This window comes from Myotis davidii, unplaced genomic scaffold (assembly GCF_000327345.1).
Source record: "Myotis davidii unplaced genomic scaffold, ASM32734v1 scaffold217, whole genome shotgun sequence".
Classification (NCBI taxonomy): domain Eukaryota; kingdom Metazoa; phylum Chordata; class Mammalia; order Chiroptera; family Vespertilionidae; genus Myotis; species Myotis davidii.
In genome coordinates this window covers 4,116,820-4,124,510 of record NW_006290034.1, presented here as the reverse complement: position 1 = coordinate 4,124,510, position 7,691 = coordinate 4,116,820, and the positions used below count along the sequence as shown (strand labels likewise).

At 49.5% G+C, this 7,691-nt stretch overlaps 1 protein-coding gene across 1 annotated transcript in view; it reads right to left on the bottom strand.

Moving 5' to 3' along the window:
- The window catches only part of NTNG1 (netrin G1), a 191,581-nt gene that overhangs the window by 37,150 nt on the left and 146,740 nt on the right, over positions 1–7,691 (bottom strand). The gene's annotated exons all lie outside the window — the stretch shown is intronic.

The following is a 7,691-nucleotide window of genomic DNA, read 5'->3' as shown; positions in this document are numbered from 1 at the left end:
GGTGGGTGGGGCTCTGACACGGCCTGTCCTCACCGCCCACTGGGAGGAATGCTAATCCCAGCTGGTGGGGTCCATTCCTGGGGCCTGAAGCTCCGAGACCATCCTGCTCCAAAACCAAGGGGTCCCCCTCCCCCAAGCCCTGCAGGTGCCCACACTACGGCCACACCTGAGCGGTTCTGCTGTGATACCATCAAACCTATGACAACTGCGTGTGGGCTGGAACCACAGTGTTCTGCTCTGTTCTCCCTGAAACCAGAGGACAGTTCTTTTTGTTTATTTTTTAAAGAATATATTTTTATTGATTTCAGAGAGGAGGGGAGAAGGAGAGAGAGATAGAAACATTAATGATGCCAGAGAATCATGGATTGCCTGCCTCCTGCAGGCCCCACAATGGGGACCAAGCCTGCAACCCGGGCATGTGCCCTTGACTGGAATCGAATCTGGGACCTTTCAGTCCGCAGGCCGAAGCTCTAGCCACTGAGCCAGCCCAGCTTGGACAATTCTTATTTGTTTAAAAAGAAAGACAACCACATGACAGTGAGCTAGTCCGATTTATGTCCTGGGGCCCCTGAGGGCTCTCAGTTACATCAGCTGCTCTCACGCCTAAGACCACATCGCCCATCAGCTGCTCTCACACCTAAGACCACATCGCCCATCAGAAGCGTTTCCCACCGAGGCCCCGAACCAGCCTGAGTGCCATCCTCAGCTGCCCCTCTCATGGCCAATGCGCTCATCACAAAGGCGTCTCAGAGCCGGGTCACCCGGCTCAGGGAAAAGGTGCTTGTGTCCCAGCAAGCCTAAGCCTACCCGTGGCAGTGGTGTGGGGTCCTCAGCCAAGGCCTCGCCTTCGGTGCTTTGTGTGAGGCTATGATATATGAGAGGCCACAACAGAATCTGCAATTTCCACAGAAATACTTCCCCGCATCCAAAGTCTTCGACTGCAGAATTGCAAAGGCCAACTTGATGTCTGTTGAGGGAGCAGGTTATAAATGGTAACACCCCAAGCACGGGCCTTATTCTCTAGAGAGGTAAAGCCTAGGTTGACGGCATGACCTTGAGTGGAGGTCAGAGCAATGTCTGAGGGAAGGGGTGGGTCACTCAAAGGAGAGAACCAGGACACCCCAGCTGGGGGGTCGAGGACCAAGACCTGTCAGTCAGAACTGAAAATGTTCCTCTGTGTGTGTGTATCTTTAAATATGTTTTTACTGATTTATAGAGAAAGAGGGAGAGGGATAGAGATATAGCAACACTGATGAGAGAGAGAAACATCATCAACTGGCTGCCTCCTGCACCCTCCCCTCCCTGCACTGGGGATCGAGACCACAACCCGGACCTGTGCCCTGACAAGGAATTGAACCAGTGACCTCTTGGTTCATGGGTTGATGCCTAACCACTGAACAACACCAGCTGGGCTGTGTGTGTTTTTAAACTAGTCTGGCCTCTTCCAGGATCCAGGATGAAAATATAGAAAGAAAGCCAAGTTTCATAAAGACAAAGAAATATGGTGGTGTTTTACATTTGCTGTCTTCTGCGGCAGATGTCGTGGATTGGGCAAAGAAGCAATACTCTTTCTTAGGGAGGACAATGAGATTCTTCAACAGGGGGTGTTGGTTTCCCTAGAGCAGGGGTGGGCAACCCCTGGCACACGTGCCAAACATGGCAGGCCAGTAACTTTTGCTGGCCCGCAAAACCCTCTCTTATAATCTTCCATTTACAATTTTTTTTCTTAATATTGACTTTTTTATTTTTCAGATAAATTCAGTGTAGGTGCACCTTAGATAAAGAAATAATTTTACAGAACAAGTTATCTTAAAGACCATAGACATGGATTAACGAGAGAGGGGAAAGACTATCAGTGTCCATGTATACATTAAAAAATAAATGTATTTTTCATCATCATATACTGTGTTTTTGTTGCTCGAATGAATTTTATTTCTTCAAGGTTCTTCACATACGTACGCCTTAAGAGATATCAAGTAGGCGTAACATGTTCTCAAAATATTAGGGCTGGCACGCAGAAGAATTTTGAGTCAGAGATTTTGCTGATTTTGGCACGCACTCACAAAAAGATTGCCCACCCCTGCCCTAGTGTCTGTCAGTGACTGAGGCTCTCTCTTCTGCGCTGACGACCTGTTTGGAACACTGACCCACACTCACGGCAAGGAAGCAAGGGATGGCTACGACCATTCCTGACAGCGGCTGGGCTCGCTTCTGACTGACAGCCAAGGGCACCCACTTTCCCCGGGGACGAGCCTCAGTTTCCTCTGGGCTCTACTAAATTTGTGACCCTTGTAGCTACACCCTGCCGTCTGTTGAGTCATCGATGGTGATAAGCTCTAAGGCTACTATTCCAACACCTATTCAACAGACACATAAACAGAACTTCTGAAAATGGACATGAGTACCATCTTTGAAAAAGAGAAGAGAAACATCGTTCAGTGAAGAGAACTAGAGGGTGTTTCATTATGAGCCGGGTCTTGTAACAATCCTCTCTGTGCGGGGAGTGGCTTGTGCTAAGCTGCCTATGAAAGGAGCTTTCTCCTCCCAACACCAGCACCTTTATTTATGGGTGTGTTTACACATGGAAGATGTTGGAGACCCAAGTGGTGGAAGCACCAGCTTTACTGACTTAGCACCCTCTCTGGTGTTAGAAATTCCAAATGAGGAAATGAACAGTGAGACCCCTCCCCCACCCCCACAAAGAATAGGCTGGTTTCATGTGTGAAGACCAAGAATGCAATAATAATAAGTTGGATGATATATCTTGTTACTGTTAATACTTTCATATGTGTAGTCACTCTGAGATGCAGGCAATTTCCATCCTAAAGACTTCATATTCACTGAGAAAATAGTCTTTGAGTAACAAAAGGAGGCGGAAAAAGAATAGATGAATGTTTAGTGGGTCATCTTCACCTGTCCAAAAGCTTATTAATCATTCGAGTCTCAACTCAATTCATGACTCTCCCTGATCTCTTCTGCCTACTCTAGACACCCTGCTATCTACCTTTCTGATTTCCTTCAATGCTGCTGTGTGTTTAGTTTGGTTGATTGTTGCTTAAGACTCTGTGCTTTTAAAATTTTTACTCGTTGGCATAAATCTCTCCCATCTTAATGTGTGCATGTTGGGTGAAACATCCACTTTGCACCTGGTCTTTCCCATTTACCTCTTCAACATTTTCCTCTCTTGAGTTTCCTACACTTGCTGTCTCTGTTTTCTCATCTTCTCATCTCGCTCTTTCCAACTATCAAAGCCTCTCTTGCTAAGTTCATCCACAGCCCTGGTTAGGGTGGCTCAACTGGTTGGAGCATCGTCCCATACACCAAAAGGTTTCAGGATCAAGTCCCCGTCAGGGTACATGCCTATGTTTCAGTTTGATCGCCCATTGGGGCACAAACAGGAGTCAACTGATTGATGCTTCTTTCTCTCTCTCTCTCTCCCTCTCTCTCTCTCTCTCTTTTCTTTCCTTTCTCTAAAAATCAATTAAAAAAACAAACATATCCTTGGGTGAGGATTTAAAAAAAAAAGATCATCCACAACCTCCTTGTTGAAAACCCAATGGATGTTTTCCCTGCCTCAAGGGCATCTTACCCATAGACCATTCCCCTTTCCCTGCTGGATTCTCAGCCTGTTTCCAGAACCCTCTTCTCCTGTGTGTTCTCTTCACAGGCCCAGTTAGGATTCTGGCCCAGCAAGGTCGGCCTAAGTTGCTCTCCTTGGGCACCCGTATCCAGGTTGTCCCTTCAGTTTCCTCTGTGGTCCTTACCTGCCTTTGAGTTAGTGGCGATTAAAAGCAAACTTGCATTGATTTTTGTTCCCAGAAAAGAAAATAGACATATGCAAAATAAGCTCACACATTTGAAAACAGTTCAGGAGATCCAGAGGCTCTGTGTTACCCACAGAGATCCAGGGAACCCCTCCTCACCCTCCATCATCGCCAGGTGAGGATTATCTGACTGACGTGTTGGTAAGTCCTGGGTCTCCCTCTCCACTCTTGCTCCTGGGCATCTCAGACTCCACATATCCTCATCACATGCTTTGGCTTCCCTCTCCCACCTAGTCCTCCTCCTGTGGGTTCCGTCTCAGCAAACGGCATCACCTTCCAATCAGTTGGTCAAGAATGACTCCTTCCCTCCCTTTCCTACCACATCTCATTGTCATCACTCAGCCTCTCCACAGGTTCTAAGAGGCCTCCTCCTGACAGCTCTCAGATCCACCTGGTTCTGGCCACTGCCACTCCCCTAGTTGAGATCAGCAGCATCATCTTGGATCTGGTTCAGCGCGGTGGCTCCTAAACAGAGCTTACTGCCTGCAGTCATGCTACTCTCTCACCCAATCTCAACACAACAGTCCAAACCACCGTTTACTCAAAAATATGTGGGTCAACCTGGCTTAGAACCATAGAAAGATTTCCCATTATTCTCAGAATAGAGTCCACGCTCTACAACATGGTCTACAAGTTCCCTGGGAGTCTACGTCTTCTTGCACTGGAATGCCTTTCCCACATGCTCCCCTGATGCGGGCAAGGCCGGTCACGTGATAAGGCCCTCATTGTCGCTCCTACAGACGTGGGTTGTATTGTCACTGTGAGCTCCTGGGAGCAGCAGTCCTGTCTGCCTGATTTACCACAACATCCCTAGCATGTGTCAAGTGCTGGCGCATAAGTACTCAGAAAATATCTGACCAATAAACAGCTGGGCAGAGCGCTGCTTGGACACCAGTGCAGACTGTAACTTCAGCAGCAAATCCGGGCCATCTGTCCTCAGTCACTGTGGTCTGCTGTCCTAGGGCTGAGCACGTGAAAGTGGACATCGAGGTGCCCCCACACTGGCCCGTATTTGGAAATGACCCCCTTTCATTTTCTACAGCTCAGTTTATTCTCATCAGCCATGCCAGTCAGACACTGAATCCTCCCTGTGTAACCCCTGCCCGGATGGCTTTTCCTCCCCTGGGGAAAGATGGATTTCACAATGCCGGGCGATTGCTCTCCATTCCCAAGGGTCATGACCTCCAGCCTTGTGATTTCCCAGACACCTGCTGGGCTCTGACAGATTCATTATCCACTTCCACAGCCCCTCAGCTCCCACCTCTAGCAGCACCTTAGGGGGCAGGGACGATACCAGTGGAGACCTAGCGGACTTTGCTGGAGGAGAAATGCACATTTATCTGTTGCTCTGGGGAGCACAGCCTACTCACCAACTCTGATGACACACCCAACTTGCACCAAGATGCTGCCCACAGAACTCACCACCTTGCTTATACCTGGGAGATCCACTTGTGTGTAAGTGACAAAGTGCACACGCTGTCAAATACAGGCACTGCTGAGATGGACTTAAACAAGGTGAGCCTGCCCTCGCCAGTATGGCTCAGTGGATAGAGTGTCAAACTGTAGACTGAAGGGTCCCGGGTTTGATTCTAGTCAAGGGCACATGCCTGGGTTGCAGGCTCGATCCCCAGTAGGGGGTGTGCAGGAGGCAGCCTATCCTTGATGCTCTCTCACCATTAATGTTTCTATCTCTCCCTCTCCCTTCCTCTCTCAAATCAATACAAAAATATTGTAAACAAAGTAAGTGCTAATTGGCGATGCGATGGCTGCAGCATGCTCCTGCCCTCACCCAGGTCTGCACCCCTGTGTTTCAGTACCAGCTGGCACGAGTCAGTTTAATCTCGCTTGTAAGAAGGCTCCAGCACAGAGGTCTGTGCACCTGCCAGTCGGTACGAAATAAACCGGTACCGCCTGCCTGTTGTTGTTTTTGTAAATTACATAACTGAATATATTTACCCTGGGAAGCATGTGATCCGCCCGCCTCTCCTGGAGTTCCAGGTGTGCACATAGCACCTGGGAGTTGCCTTTCGGAGGTGCTGAGACAAAGGAGTTTGGAACGGGCTTTTTCCGGAGCAGAAGCGAGGGAAGCCAGGCTTCTGCACTGGGTCCGGGCTGGCGCTGCCCTGAGCCAGAGGAGGAGTGACATGCGGGGGGTGAAGGTCACGCAGCTCAGCCCCTGCAGACCTGGAGGAGGCCGCCAGCAACGTGCTCACGGGGCATATGCTCCTCCCTAACCTCACAGATGAGATATTATATAGTTTCATTTAATGAAGGTTTTCCCTCCCCGCCAGGGCATACATTTCAGGTGCTACAGGACCTGAGTCAACCTCCCTTTGCCCCGCTTCCCCGCCCACCCTCCCGAACTGGATCGGCACTCGGTGCACAAATGCGTCTATTGGACAAGTCAGCACGGACATCAGGCTTTGCAGAGGTCTTTCTACAAAGATGCTGCGTTACAAATGCCTCTCACATCCCTTTTTCTGCCTTGGCATCCCCCGACCTTCCTCTTTGCGCTCTGACCCGTGGAGATGTAGTTTCCAGCTCAAGGCACGATTTGAAATGGGAGACAGGCATCCCTGTCATTTGGAGATTATGAGTCGGGGATGCCGGACGCAGGCAGCCGGGGTTCAAATCCAGTTCAGATCCAGGTGGACGGTGTTAGTGAGCACGAGCGTGGGACCTGGGCTTCGGACAACCTCCGCTGCAGGCAGGGCAGTGGGCCAGCCCGGGGGCCTCCCTCCTGGCTGTGAGCAGGGAGAATGCATTCCTACCTTGCTTCAGGCAATCCATGCAGCCCCTCTTACGCACCCGAGCTTACCTCTGGCACTCGGCATTGACTAAATCTAACACGGTAAGCGCCTGTCAGTCTCCGGGGACTGACATTATACTTTCCGTCCAGGAGACAAAACAGGCTGGGCGCTTAGCGTGTTCTAAGCAATGATCTGACACCATCTTACAGCGAAGCCCAGATCTGCAGATGTCCAATGGGCCTGGTCTCCTCCTGACCCCACCAGGGCTCTGACCTTTCCAGGATTCCACCACCCTTTCCTCCACAGATCGAACCTGGACTCTGACAGCAGTCGTCACTGGGAAGCAAACATTCTTTCAAAAGATGTATTTTGATAGACTCTGCAATGGCCCGAGTTCAATGGCAAATAGGTATCTGCTTATGGCATAAGTTTTGGAATGCAGCCGCACACTCACAGGCCAACCAGGAGGCTGGCCACCCTCTGTGTGTTGGGATCCTGTCTTATGAGAAGCACTCGGGAGAGAAGGGGCATCAGGGCTCTAGGCAGCCACCCCCAAATCTCGGGGCGGCGTGCCCATGCTCTTGAGCGCATGCGTCCAGGGCATATGGAGAACCCAACGCGGGCCCTGGTGGGCTTTCCTCTCCTGGGCTCTGCTCTTGGAAGAATTATTTTTGAAAACTGACCTAGGCCTATTTTTTTTTATTTTTTTTGGAAGCAGAGAAATGTAGTTAGTTACACAGTTTTCTCTAAAAATAAAAACTGAGATCTTAATCAGTTCTCCACGGACACTGGGCTCTTAAGATCTTTTCTTAACTATATAAGGCCCTTGGTTTGCTCGCAAAATTGATGGAATGAGGACCAGAAAGCCTTCTTGTACAGCTGAGCAATAAATGACCTAGAGATCCTTATGGCACTTTTAAAACCCTCTAAAAGGCCCATTTAAACTTTACTTGAAACCCTAAACTTGCCCAGAGCGAAGCATCAGATGGCATGATTCACTAAATGGCTGGATCTTTTAGGTAATATGAAACGCAGCCCTTTTTCCATCGCTCGGCCCTGCCAGGGAGACGCGAGTACCAGGACCATCAAATACAAATGGGAGCGTATAAATCTGAGA